This window comes from Diceros bicornis, chromosome 16 (genome assembly GCF_020826845.1).
Source record: "Diceros bicornis minor isolate mBicDic1 chromosome 16, mDicBic1.mat.cur, whole genome shotgun sequence".
Lineage (NCBI taxonomy): Eukaryota > Metazoa > Chordata > Mammalia > Perissodactyla > Rhinocerotidae > Diceros > Diceros bicornis.
Window position 1 is genome coordinate 3,429,602 of NC_080755.1, and position 12,781 is coordinate 3,442,382.

At 44.1% G+C, this 12,781-nt stretch overlaps 2 long non-coding RNA genes across 2 annotated transcripts in view; one reads left to right on the forward strand and one right to left on the reverse strand.

Annotated features, from left to right (window-relative positions):
- The window catches only part of LOC131415226 (uncharacterized), a 40,396-nt gene extending 31,123 nt beyond the window's left edge, over positions 1-9,273 (forward strand). Inside the window, exons 3-4 of the long non-coding RNA XR_009222368.1 lie at positions 8,105-8,186; positions 8,898-9,273. This is a non-coding gene — a long non-coding RNA (uncharacterized LOC131415226). The remainder of the gene's footprint in view (positions 1-8,104; positions 8,187-8,897) is intronic.
- The window catches only part of LOC131415228 (uncharacterized), a 48,797-nt gene that overhangs the window by 29,944 nt on the left and 6,072 nt on the right, over positions 1-12,781 (reverse strand). The gene's annotated exons all lie outside the window — the stretch shown is intronic.

Below are 12,781 nucleotides of genomic sequence, written 5' to 3' on the forward strand. Positions count from 1 at the left end.
AGACTATTTCAGCATCCCTAAATAACATTTTAGAGCAACACAGCTATGCTCATTCATTTAAATATTCTCTATGGCTGCTTTTGTGCTAGTGTCAGAGCTGGGTGGTAAAGACAGAGACCACATCACTCTCGAACCTAAAATATTTACTCATTGGCCCTTTCCAGAAAGTTTGTTGACCTCTGCGACCCCCCCCCCAAAAAAACCCCCACACATATAAATAACACAAGTCAAAGAAGAAATTTCAAGAAAAATTTTAAAATGTTTTGAATAAATAAAAATTAAAACGCAGCTTATCAAAATGTGTGGGATGCAGCCAAAGGTGGGCTAAGATGGACATCTGTGACATTGAATGCATGTATTAGACAACAGGAAAGATCTAAAATCAATAATCTAAGCTTCCATTTTAGGAAACTAGGAAAACAACAGCAAATAAATGAATGTCATGGCTAAGAGGCCTGACCAAGGTATGGGCCCTTCAGGCAGGCAGGCTCCAAGAGGCGCTCTGCAGCGACCCTGACCACGGGGTCCAGAGGGAGGATCTTGGCAGCCAGAGGGATGGAGGGGATGGCGGGACAGGTGGCTTTGAGAAGGCAAGATCCAGGTTCCCAGGCACCCAGGATTTCCATTTTAGGTCGTGAACTTACCTTTCACAGACCGGCCAGGGAGTTTCTACGTGGGCTTCCACTAGGCTGGTTAGCCCCACCTGGGCGCCAGCCTCAACGTGCGCAGCCCGGCCCGGGGGGGCGGGGCAGGGCGTGGAAAGTGGGCGTGGTGGAGAGAAGGGGCGAAGTCGCGGGAGGCGGGGCCCCTCGCTGCACATGCTGGGACCGCAACCGTTGTCTCTTAACCACTCACAGCCGGCAGCCCGCAGGGCTGCAGGACTACAACTCCCAGGATGCTCTGGGCACGGGGCGATGCCTAGCCCTGGGGGGAGGAAAAGGGCGGTGTGCACTTGGCCGAGGGCCAAACCGCCCTTGACTCAGGACTCAGGTCCTGCACCGCTCCACGTGGACTGAGTCCTGCAGGGATGTGACGGGCACACGAGCACCAGGGAGTTAGGAGGGTGTGGCGGCTGCATGGGCAGCCTCGGGCCTGCAGCGTGCAACTGCTTTTGTCCAAAATTGAAGCCGGGCTCGCGCCTCTTCCGCACCTACTCCCTCCTCTGCTTGATTCCTCCTCCCCTCTGTGTGCCTGTGGGTCTTTCCACAGCCTCCTACCTAGTCCAGGGCCAGGTGCTTCTCTAAACCGCTTATGGGAACTGGTTTGACATCCCAGAAACTTTCCACTTTGCCTGTTGCCCTCTGCCTTCTCCAGCCAAAGTGCCATCATTTCATCAGCCTCTGGGAGAAATTCGCTCCTGTGGCCCCTCTTGCAAGCACAACTTAAGAGCTTTGCAGAGTGGTATCATTGGCTGTTGCTTGCCTTTTTCGCAGATGTGGAAGTTGAGGCATCCCTGACGTTAATGATTGGTTTCCCCAGGAGCCACTGAGAGCAAAGAATGGCCCAATTCCCAGGCAAGTATCTAGTAGGCTGTTTTCACCAACCCATTCCAGTGCAGAGGCCTCCGAAACAGCAACCTTAAGATGATAATAGCTTAAGTATTTTGCCCTTTAGATTGATTGCCTAATCTCAGCCCAAGTGTGAGTGGCCAGTCTCTCAGGGACACAGGTGGTGACTCTGATCCCTCAGGAAGAGACCAGTGGTCCAGCTTTGGGAGAGGGATGTTCAAAGTAGACAGCACTTGGCCAGCATTTGAAACCCGTCAGCTTTAACATCTCTGCTTTGGATTCTGGCAAGGTTCCAGGATAAACACACCTAGGGATAGTCAGTTGTACCATATTTCTTTAAAAATTGATTAGAGTAGTGAAAGGAACAGAGCATAAAATAGCTTGCTTATTTGCAAAAGATAAAATGCAAGCAAGACCTTCCTGTTAATTTTTTTCTGCTCATTCTCTTGGCCGTACTGTACGCTTGAATGCAGAATCAAAAAACTTGAATTGCCAAATTCTCTTTTCCTGAGATCAGTAAACTAACTTCAAAGTTTTATTGAAACCTGTGGAGGAATGGTTAGCAGCTTTCATGATTTATGTCATCTCTAAAAATCTGGGCATTGATCTACGTGAAAAAAGCCCTTGTTTATATTACATGTCCCAATAGGTTACATTTCCAATTCCTGAATGTGGGATATTATCAAAACAACTGAAAAACCTGGTCGTGGAAACTGGACTCTGTCACTTTGTCAAGAATTTGCCTCTTTATGAATTAATGACACATGAATTCCTTACTATTTTTGTAAAGAAAGGACAAGAAACTCTGTAGTGTCTCTGAATGCGGCAAGACGGGGAAGTCTCGTTAGACCACATCCTCGGGTTCTTCTCTCATGTTCAATAGGTCCAGGTGATAGTCCGTGTAGTCAGGTGCAGCGCCGCTCCCCCAGCCCCCAGTGTTGCATCCTACTCTGGCCTGTGCCCTCTTCAGGGGGTTCTGATGACGCTCGTCCACAAGGGTTGGAAGGAGACATTGTAACATGAGGATATTCATCATCTTGAAACAAGGATTAATGGAGATGAAAGTCTCGGGGTGTGTGTGCTCTGATGCACTGCTGTTGGGGTGTGGCCGCAGTGACCACTGTGCTCCCAGCAGTCCCCACAATGGCTGTCTCAGACGTTTGATCTCCTGGCGCAACCACAGCAGCTGTTGAGAGCTGGGCGCTCATCATGGTTCAGTGTCTTCCATCATATTTTGTGCCTCTGACCCTCCTCTGCTCACCTCCTTCCCATTCCTATCTGTTTCATTGATTGCTTTGTAGTTGTTTCCTAGGAGCCACTGTGTGTAACTGTATTTGACAGTGTCTTTAGGGACCCACGATCTCTAAATGAGTCACTACACAACACCCACTTATACTGTTGTAGCCTGTGTTCGTCCTCTCCAGTGGCGCTGTGAAGAACCCTGCTTACTCAGAGGTCCTCTCATTCTCATGCTGCTGGGGCTGCTTACGAAGCTGGGTATCTCATCTTTGGTCTCATCAACATTATTCTTTTCATCGATTATTCTGAAGTCGGATACGACTTTGTTAATAATGTGGACAATCGCTGTCACAGGCACTTTTATGTATCTTCCCCAACAGCTCTGTGAAGTAGGCCTGTGACACCCATTTTACAGGGGAGGACACTGAGGTTCAGAGAGGTCGAGTAGCTTCCTTCACTTCACACAGTTTCTTGGTACATTTTGAGCCTCCACCTGGAACTCTGCCTCTCAGGTGTGTGCACTTGGCTGGTGTTCCACTTTGCGCCTCTCTGCCAGACCCCCTCAAGGCACACGCCCCATCCTGAGTCCATCATCTGCTTGATGGCAGTCACTCTGCACAAACAGGCTCTGGGCAGGGAATGGACTAGTGGGGCGTGGTCCTCAGGCTTACCCTGGGCAGGTTCTAGGTTCATTGCGAGAGCTGGAGCAGTGGAAGATACTGACCGTCACTCACCTGGAAGGTTTGTTACATAGAAATACTCCACTGACTTTTTGCAGGTGTCCTGTCTTCTTTGTCTTCATTGCTCCTCTGGGCTTTCTCCTACAGTCCGTGCTGTGCAGTAACATACAGTACAGAGACTGGTGAACATAATATTGTTGCCCTGCACCAAACGGTCACATCACTCATTTTTCTAATTATGAAAGAAATACATACTGTAAAAAAAGTCAAATTACACAGATCTATGTAGAGTAAAGTGAAACTCTCCCCTTCCATCCCCTTCCCTGCAAACTCCTCTAGTCAGAAGGAACTATTGTTAAGAGGTTGCAGCTTATTCTTCTGGACATTTCCTATGAATTTATAAATACACAAAGTTTTTTTAACATAAATTACATAACTACATTGTTTTGCAATTTCCTGTTTCTCAAACCATATATCATAGATGTCTCTCCTTATCCATGCACGTCACTCTAACTTAGCTTTTTAGATGTTTTACAGGTACTCCAAAGAACAGGAATACCATGATCTGTTTATTTCTTCTTAGATAGAGTTGGGATTACATCCAGTTTCACTATTATACATCATGCTGCAGTAAGATCCTTGTATGGAATTTTTTACACTGCTATTCAACTGCTCAATTTGTTTTGTTTTCTTTTAGTCAGAGACTATGATATTTTCAGCATTTTAATGGGAATTAATTTATAGGGAAATTAATTTTTTCACTGAATAAAGACATTTATGGGGAAACTGGCCTTCAAAGTAATCCATCTTAGTATTCTGGAGAAAAATCATGAAACTTAGAAGGTATTCTGCTTGTTCCATCACATTCTAACAAGTCATGTTAACAATTTAAAGTTGAATGTTTGACTAGCCTCTACTCTCTCTGTCCCGAAGAAGGATGACTTTTTCTTGTCTTAAAAACTTCTGACTCCAGGGGCTCTCAGTTGGGCTTCAGAGAGGATAAGATATTGGTGTTGTATCTGTTTCTCTTCAGCTGTAGGCTGCATCTTCTAAAGATCATAGAATTGAACATGGTCTAATCGATATATATGATTTGGGTCAAAAATTCAAAGTAATGAACCCAAGATAGGAATCTATAACTTTGGTTCTTAATAAAGAATTTCCTTTGATATCCTCAAGTATCTGTGATTACTAGTAAAAACTCACCTGTGGGTGATGAGATGTGGCTCTGCTGGCAATGTCTGGCTTGAACATCCATAGTTAAGGCTGCCACATCCATAGGTAGATTAGACTTGACCTCTCGACGACCTCTGCCCTTGGTCTTTGACCTGGGAAATTAAAGAATTTTAAAAAGCTGCTGTTATTAGCACTCAATGCTAGAAATGCCTGTTAATGACTGAGTTTGATTTGGTAAACCAAAGAGAGTATAAGCAGAACAAAGTCTTTAATATCAATAAAATTTCAAAAAATTCTAATTTTTTAAAATATAACTCTACTTTTGCCACAGTGCAAACTGTGTACATATGAATGAAATATCCCTTTGTCCATTTCTTAAGTTGTTTCCATTGATTTGATGGATTTATCCTCTAATCCGGATTCCAAGTGTGAAAGAACATCTTGGTCCTTCAAAGAAAAGAAGCCATTGAAATTTGATTTTCTTTTAGCTCGGCATCCTACAGGTTTGAAGAATAAATTATCATGTAGTGATACAATGATTCTGAAATCTAATTGTTAATTAGAGGGGTGTAAGTGATGATTGAATGGTGGTTCACCCCCATGGTCAGGGGTATTGTATACATGGACGTGTAAACACGATTCAGGAAGCTGCTTCAGCCCCGTGACATCCCTGAGAACCACAGTGCAGGAGGATCTAGGCACACAGCCATCTGCCTCGATCTCCTGGGTTACATGTAGATCCAAGGGGTCTTGAGAGTGGCTTCAGAGCAGCTAACTTTTATCTATTTCTCCCCTTCCTTCTCTCCAGCTTATCTCAAACAGTCTTGACTATCATATTTTAAAGACCATTATAGTTATTTATATGAGCTGCTTGTTCATTATTGCAGAGTAATAATCAGGCATACCATTAAATATCATTTAATTGACCTAATTAAATTTGTTGTACCATTTAATTGATTAGAACACTAAGTTTACTTCAGAGTTGGATATTCACCAAATGTGTTAATCTGCTTACAATTGCCATGTGCCTCACTCCTCTTAGAAGTGTATCTTTGGCCCATCACAAGATTTTAATGAATCAAATCATCATAAATTAAGATAATGTACTATCTGGTGGATGACAGGCACATGGGTCCATTTTGGAAATATGCCCATCTGTCTTTGCTCCCCATGGGAAGTTTCTGGTCACTAGGTCTCCAGGTGGCTTGCACAAGCCCTAGGTCTGTAATAGCTTGGTGCCTTTCCTTCTACTTGGGGTCAAAATAAAAGAGGTCAGAGAGACTTACTGAAGTTTCAGAGACTTATGAAGTCTTCTATGAAGACCACCCATGCATAAGTTCTGAATAGCTCTCTGTTCCTAAGACTACCAGTTACTTTAAGGGCTTGTCAGGAACTGTAAAGGCCTGATATTTTCCCTTGCCTGCAAACCAATAAGTTAGCCTACCATGGTCTTATAGATGCTGGCAAAAGACATGAGACCCATGGGTCAGAGACAAAGGACTTAATGACACAGCAATGGCAGTGGCCAGAGTATCAGCATTTGCACCAGTTCACTAAGTCTCACTTCCTACAGGGTGATACACAGTGGGCGAGGTGACATGCAGAGGGTTGCAAGAACTCAGAGCTGAAGGAACTCAAATCTTTGATAACGGGCAGGAAGTCTGCTGACCTTTGCCCCGGGGGGGTGTTAGTTTTATTATACTGGGCAGTAAGCAAGCCTGCCCTTTGCTCCAGAGGAGGCCACTATTTCTATCTTCCAAGGCTCACAGCTCTACACACATCCTTGAAAAGATAACCTGGTCTTACTGGCTTTCAAAGATAAGCTTGACTGAGACTCGATCATCATTCAGTTCTTCTGTTTCCTTTATTGAGATTGTGCAAATAGGCTCTTTTCTCTGTAAAGTTCACTAACTTTATTCATACATAAGGGATGCTTTTGGTTTTATTTATTAAGTTGAAATTTTCTTATTAGAGCCAACGGTGAAACTATCATGGGTTGGATCTGAAAGTATGCTTTTCCAGGAAAAATGTGAAAGAAGATCAGTGCTCACAGAACTCTGCCACAAGGATCTGATAGCAACTTAAATGATTTTAATTTGAATACTGTTTTGTACAACTTTCTTCCATCTTACTTCATCCTCTCTGCTTCCTGTAACTCCCATATGGGAATGGGGCAGTTTCAGGGATTCACTGAACTCATTTACAATATTCAAACGGTTTTGCCTGTTGTGTTTTTTTTATTGAGGTAAAGTTGACATACAACATTATATTAGTTTCAGGGGTACAACATGATGATTCAATGTTTGTATATATGTTGAAATGATCACCATAGTAAGTCCAGTTAACATCCGTCCCCATACACAGTTACAATTTTTTTTCTCTTGTGATGAGGACATGGCGTATTTCAAGGTGCAGAAGAATCAACGATGATGTCATACTTTTCCATATACAGCTTGATGAATTTGGACATAAGTATACACCCTTGAGACTGTCACCACCAAGGCCACAAACATATCCATCACCTCCCAAAGTTTTCTCTCACCTCCTTTATTACTATTATTCTGTGGTAAGAACTCTTAACATAATATCTACTCTATTAGCAAATGTGATGTGTGCAATACAGTCTTGTTAGCTGTAGGCACTATGCCATATCCTAGATCTCCAGAACTTATTTATCTTGATAACTGAAACTTTGTATCCTTTGACCATCAGCTCCCCATTTCTCCATCCCCCAGCCCCTGGCAACCACCATTCTAACCTCTGCTTGTATGAGTTTGACTATTTAAGATTCCACATATAAATGAGTATTTGCCTTTCTCTGTCTGCCTTACTTCACTTAGCATAACGTCTTCTAGGTCCATCCATGTTGTCAAAAATGGCAGGAATTCCTTCTTTTTTCAAGGTTGACTAATATTCCATTTCTTTATCCATTCATCCATCAGTGACATTTAGATACGGTTACTTCCGTATCTTGGCTATTGTGAATTAGCTGCAATGAACATTAGAGTGCAGCTATCTCTTCGAGACCCTGATTTCAATTCCTGTGGGTATATACGAGAAGTGGGATTGCTGGATCACATGCTAGTTTTAATTTTTGGAGGAACCTCCATACTGTTTTCCATAATGGCTGTACTAGTTTACATTCCCACAAGGGTTCCTTTTCTCCACATCCTCACCAACATTTGTCATCTTTAGTTATTTTGATAATCGCCATCTTAACAGGTGTGAAGTGATAGCTCATTGTGGTTTTGATTTGCATTCCCTGATCATTAGTGATGCCAAACACCTTTTCATACACCTGTTGGCCACTTGTATGTCTTCATTGGAAAAAGTCTATTCTGTTCCCTTGCCCATTTTTTAAATTGATTTGTCTTTTTGCTATTGAGCCAACACAAAAAAAGAGAACAAAATTTCCAGGCATTATGGGTGCTTCCCAGTTGATGCAGATGGTTTTGTATTTACAGTGGTACCAAAAGATCATGTTTTCTGCTTTTTTTTCAGCTTGTTGTAAGATCAGCAGTAGCTACGGCATGGCAGATAATCGGGATCTTCTGGGTTTGGAGGTTTACAACATAAATGAGTGGTAAGGAATTTTTTATTATTCCAAGAAAATTATTGAGATCATAGTCCATGGAATCCAGGGTTGATAGGTGTAGGAGGAAATTAAGGTGAGGATTGGTGATCTGGCATTATTTCTGATCTTGAGGGACAGGTATCTACTGCATGAGTGTTTGAATAAAAATATTAGAGATCAGGAAATTGTGGTGGGTGAATATGTTTTCTGAATTATTTACTTTTGAACATCACCATCTGGATTATGTGAACATCTGGGATATGGGAGTAAGTCGCTAACAGGGGGTGGTTGATAAGGTCACTATTGATTTAACTTCTATGAACACCGAGTGGTCAATGGATTAAGCAAATGAGTAGTCAGAAAACACAGAAATGGTAGGATTTGGGATTTAGTAAAGGACTGGGGACCGACTGTCCTGAGGGGGAGTGTCAGGACTTGTGCGGTTGAGAGTGACAAGGACAAGAAGAGAATAGAATCACACTCAAACAAGGAGGGGGTGTTGACAGGATGGAGGGAGAGAAATGATCTGGAGTAGCCTTGAGTTTTGACATTGAGCTTTCTGTTCTTGATGCAAATCTGCCTGATGACATCCCGGGACACAGGTCAGATCTATCCCCAGAGGATAGAGGGAGGGTGGAAGTACAAAACAACCAGGATAATTGTCCTAAAAAGGCAGGCTTCCTTTATCATTTGACCCACTTTCATGATTTATTTTTGTAGGGTAAGAGGAAAAGAAGGATGATAAGAAGGATGATGGTCACATCTTCACAGAGGAAGCAGCATGACTGTGGGAACCAGTCCAAACCAAAGCCTGGTTTAAGCATCTCCATCCCTTTGAGGCTGTCCAGTGACATATTCAAGAGGCCGGTTACTAGAATCCCATCCCATCCTGGCAATGACGGGCCTCGGGGAGGACACCTTGGACCAGCTCCACCAGGTCTGCTGGCCCGAGAGACCGCAAGGACTCCAGGCCTGCAGCAGTGCAGGACAACTGGTAAGTCCTTTCAATCTTGCCAAAGTGTTGGAAAAACTTGCACTTAGTCACACAGGTGAATCCCTGCCAGGTGTGCTCGCAGGTGGTCTGCACTCCAGGTCCCATGCCACTCCTGCCGGTCTTCAGATTTGGCAGGGATGATTCCAGGAGCTGCTCTGGGCATTCCACAGCTCCACTGCCAACAATTTCTGGTGACTGAGGAAGGTATCAGGAAGGAGGAAAGGGCAGTGAGGAGCACAGGAGAGAGACTGGTGATAGCACTGACGGCGGACACACTTGCTAGCGATGCAGAGAAAGTGAGGGGCCAAGAAGGACTTCCTGACAGCAGATGAAATGGAGCAGGCACCTCAGTGAGGTCTCTTGGCAGCGTCCCTAATGTTTCCTTACTTTGAGATCTTGAAACTTTAAAATATACCAATACTTTTCTTTCATTAAACTCTGCTGCGTGACATAGAAAATATAGACAGCAGTTTCTTTCTGAGGTGAGAGGTTGGGTTTCAGGTGAGGAGAGAAGGGAGATCTTCCTTTTTCATGCTGTTCTCTGCTTTCCCTTTACTGTGTACTTTATTTATTTGTACTTTAAAGTCAGCAGAGAGTTATCAATGTCATGGGATGATTCAGGTTTTTCCCTCGCAGTCAGGGTAAAACCTACTTAAAGTGGATAATCCTTTTGTGTAATATTCCAATAGATTCCAAAATACTATTTCAAAAGTGCTTTTATGTCTATGTTCTCAAATAAGGTATCTACTTCTAGATCTGCATTTTTCTGTTCTTTGTTGCATGGCTGTCCCAAGTCAGGAAGGGCCTGGGATGCTGGGAACCAAGACTCATCCTCAGCTTCTGGCTGTCCTGAGAAGGTCTCCCTGACAGAGTGCAGCCTGTGTGTCTGGGTGACACTCACAGCCATCAGAAAGGAGAGGATAGCTCACAAGTGCCAAGCGATTCATCTGGCCTTTGTCTTACAGGGTGTTCCCAAGGGATGAGGTTCAAAATGCCGCATTGTAACCCTTTGAAAGCTCCTGGTCAGGGCCAGCCCCTTGGCTTAGTGGTTAAGTGTGCACCTTCTGCCACTGGCGGCCCAGGTTCAGATCCAGGGCACGCACAGACACACCGCTTCTCCGGCCATGCTGAGGCCTCGTCCCACATACAGCAACTAGAAAGATGTGCACCTATGACACACAACTATCTACAGTCATCTCCTTTGTACCATTTCAGACCCTCTTGGCTCCTCATACCCTTGAGTCGTATGTCACTTAGCAACCAGCCTTGCAGGTATCAAGCCCACATTACTTTATGCAAGTGCCTTCTTTTTTTTTAAATTTTATTTATTTTTCCCCCAAAGCCCCAGTAGATAGTTGTATGTCATAGCTGCACATCCTTTTAGTTACTGTATGTGGGACTTGGCCTCAGCATGGCCGGAGAAGCAGTGCGTTGTTGTGCGCCGGGTATGTGAACCCAGGCCACCAGCAGAGGAGCGCGCGCACTTAACCACTAAGCCATGGAGCCGGCCCTGCAAGTGCCTCCTGACTGCTCCCCACATTTTGTCCCTGTGTCCTCTGCCTCTCCCTCTCGCCCCAGGGTGTCCATGTTGATGCTGAGGTGTGAAAAATCTCCTGATCAAGCCCACACGTGCATGACCACGTTCCTTGTTGTGTGGATGTGTGTGTGTTCAGCAATTCTGTATGGTCACAGGGTGCACGGCTATTATGGCATCTATGTGAAGGTGTGTTTTGTTGACATGTGTGTGTTTAGAGAGTTCAAGTCACTGTGGGTTCTGAGACAGTGAGTGGTCTGTATGTGTGTGTGAGTTTGTGTGTATGTTCTGTGTATGTGTGTAGTTTATAGTCTGAATGCAGATGGTCATTTGCAAATAGTATGTATGTGGGTGTGGCTGTGCACTGTCAGCATTTTCACGTGTTCAGAGGATGTCTGTCATTGTGGGAATGTGTGGAATAAGTATGTTGTTAGAGATCAGTGTGGGCACCAACATTGTTTGCCTGTTACTAGTTCAACACTCAACACCCCTGAAGAAACATTGAGTCCAGACATTCACAGGCCCCATCAGGCCCACAGAGATCCTACTCAGCTGTTTTCTTCCCATCACAGAAATGTGAACAGGTAGCAAAGGACCACTTGATATTTGAGGAATTCCTCTAGCATTAAAGATGGAGCAAGAAACACATACACTGAAGTGAGGGACTAAAGGAGCAGCAGGGAAATCCAGAGATCATAGTGAAACTTCAATTGCATATTTAGTAACATCTTCAAAACCTTTAGAGATGGGCCAGTCCCATGGCCTAGTGGTTAAGTTCAGAGAACTCCACTTCAGTGGTCCAGGTGCAGTTCCTGCACGTGGACCTACACCACTCATCAGTGGCCAGGCTGTGGTGGCAACCCACATACAAAATAGAGGAAGGTTGGCACAGATGTTAGCTCAGGGTGAATCCTCCTCAGCAAAGAAAATAAAAAAGATAAAACAACCAGTAAGTGTATATATATGTATTGATGTTACTGCACAATATTGGGGTTCTCTTGCCCAATGCACATTAAAAGAGCCAATTATTCTGGCATCAGCTTTTGGGAAATGAAGTGTAGCTTTATTTTGTGAGATTGATCTGCAAGAAGACAGGGGGCATGTGTCTGTCTCAGATCTGTCTCCCTGATCCAGGTCTTGGGGCACAATTTATGGGATAAAGGGAAGGGTGGTCTGAAGTGTGGAAGTACATGATTGGAAGTAAGGAGAAGTGAGGTAATTGATGAGCTGTGCAAGCAAAGTCAAGCTTCATGGCTCTTCATCGGATGTGTGTTCACAAATTGGCAGTGTTACCATGATCAGAGATTGGAGTTTTTAGCTCCTTGATGTCAAAAAGGTCACATATAAAGCATTTGTGAACTCCCAGTTGATGAGTTGGTGGTCTCAACTAGTCTGAACTGGACGAGGGGTCTCAGTTCCTGAAAGAAAACTCTTAACTACTCTGTTGATAAGATGGGGTCAGTTGAACTGGTCCTGGAGGGCCCATGGTTATGTTGGTATATGCATATATATGCATATGCCTGAGATTATCTATATGTGTGTTAAATGTAGAATATATGCAAAACCCGGCTCTAGTGAAAGTGGTCAGGATAGATTTTAATCAGGCATATACCACTGCAATAGGGAAGAGGGAACAGGGTGAACTGAACTCAATTTGATTTGTACAGAGATGACTGCGCATTTGGAAGGGAGAATGAGGGAGCAGGCAGAGGGGTGAGCAGGGGCTCAGTAGAGTCAGGGAGGGAAAAGTTACAGAGTGTTGGTCAGTGCAGTGTGATCTGGCCAGTTATGTCTGTTAGTTGGAAATGATCCAAGTTTCACTTCTCTCCTCTCACAGAGTCTGGGAGACAGACACCCTGTGCTCATCTCAAGGCATGGCTCTCAGGACCTTGAGAAATGCACTCCTGAGTTACAGGAGACACACATACAACTCAAAAGGACAGAGGAAAGATTCACAGTTGTAAGCACTTTTGGGTAAATGCTGTAAGAAAGGGATGTCTGGGGCCAAGGATCGAGTGTTTGCCAGAACAGTCAATTCTTTTGGCTGCCTTGAGCTTTCTCAGGCAGGCACTTTAA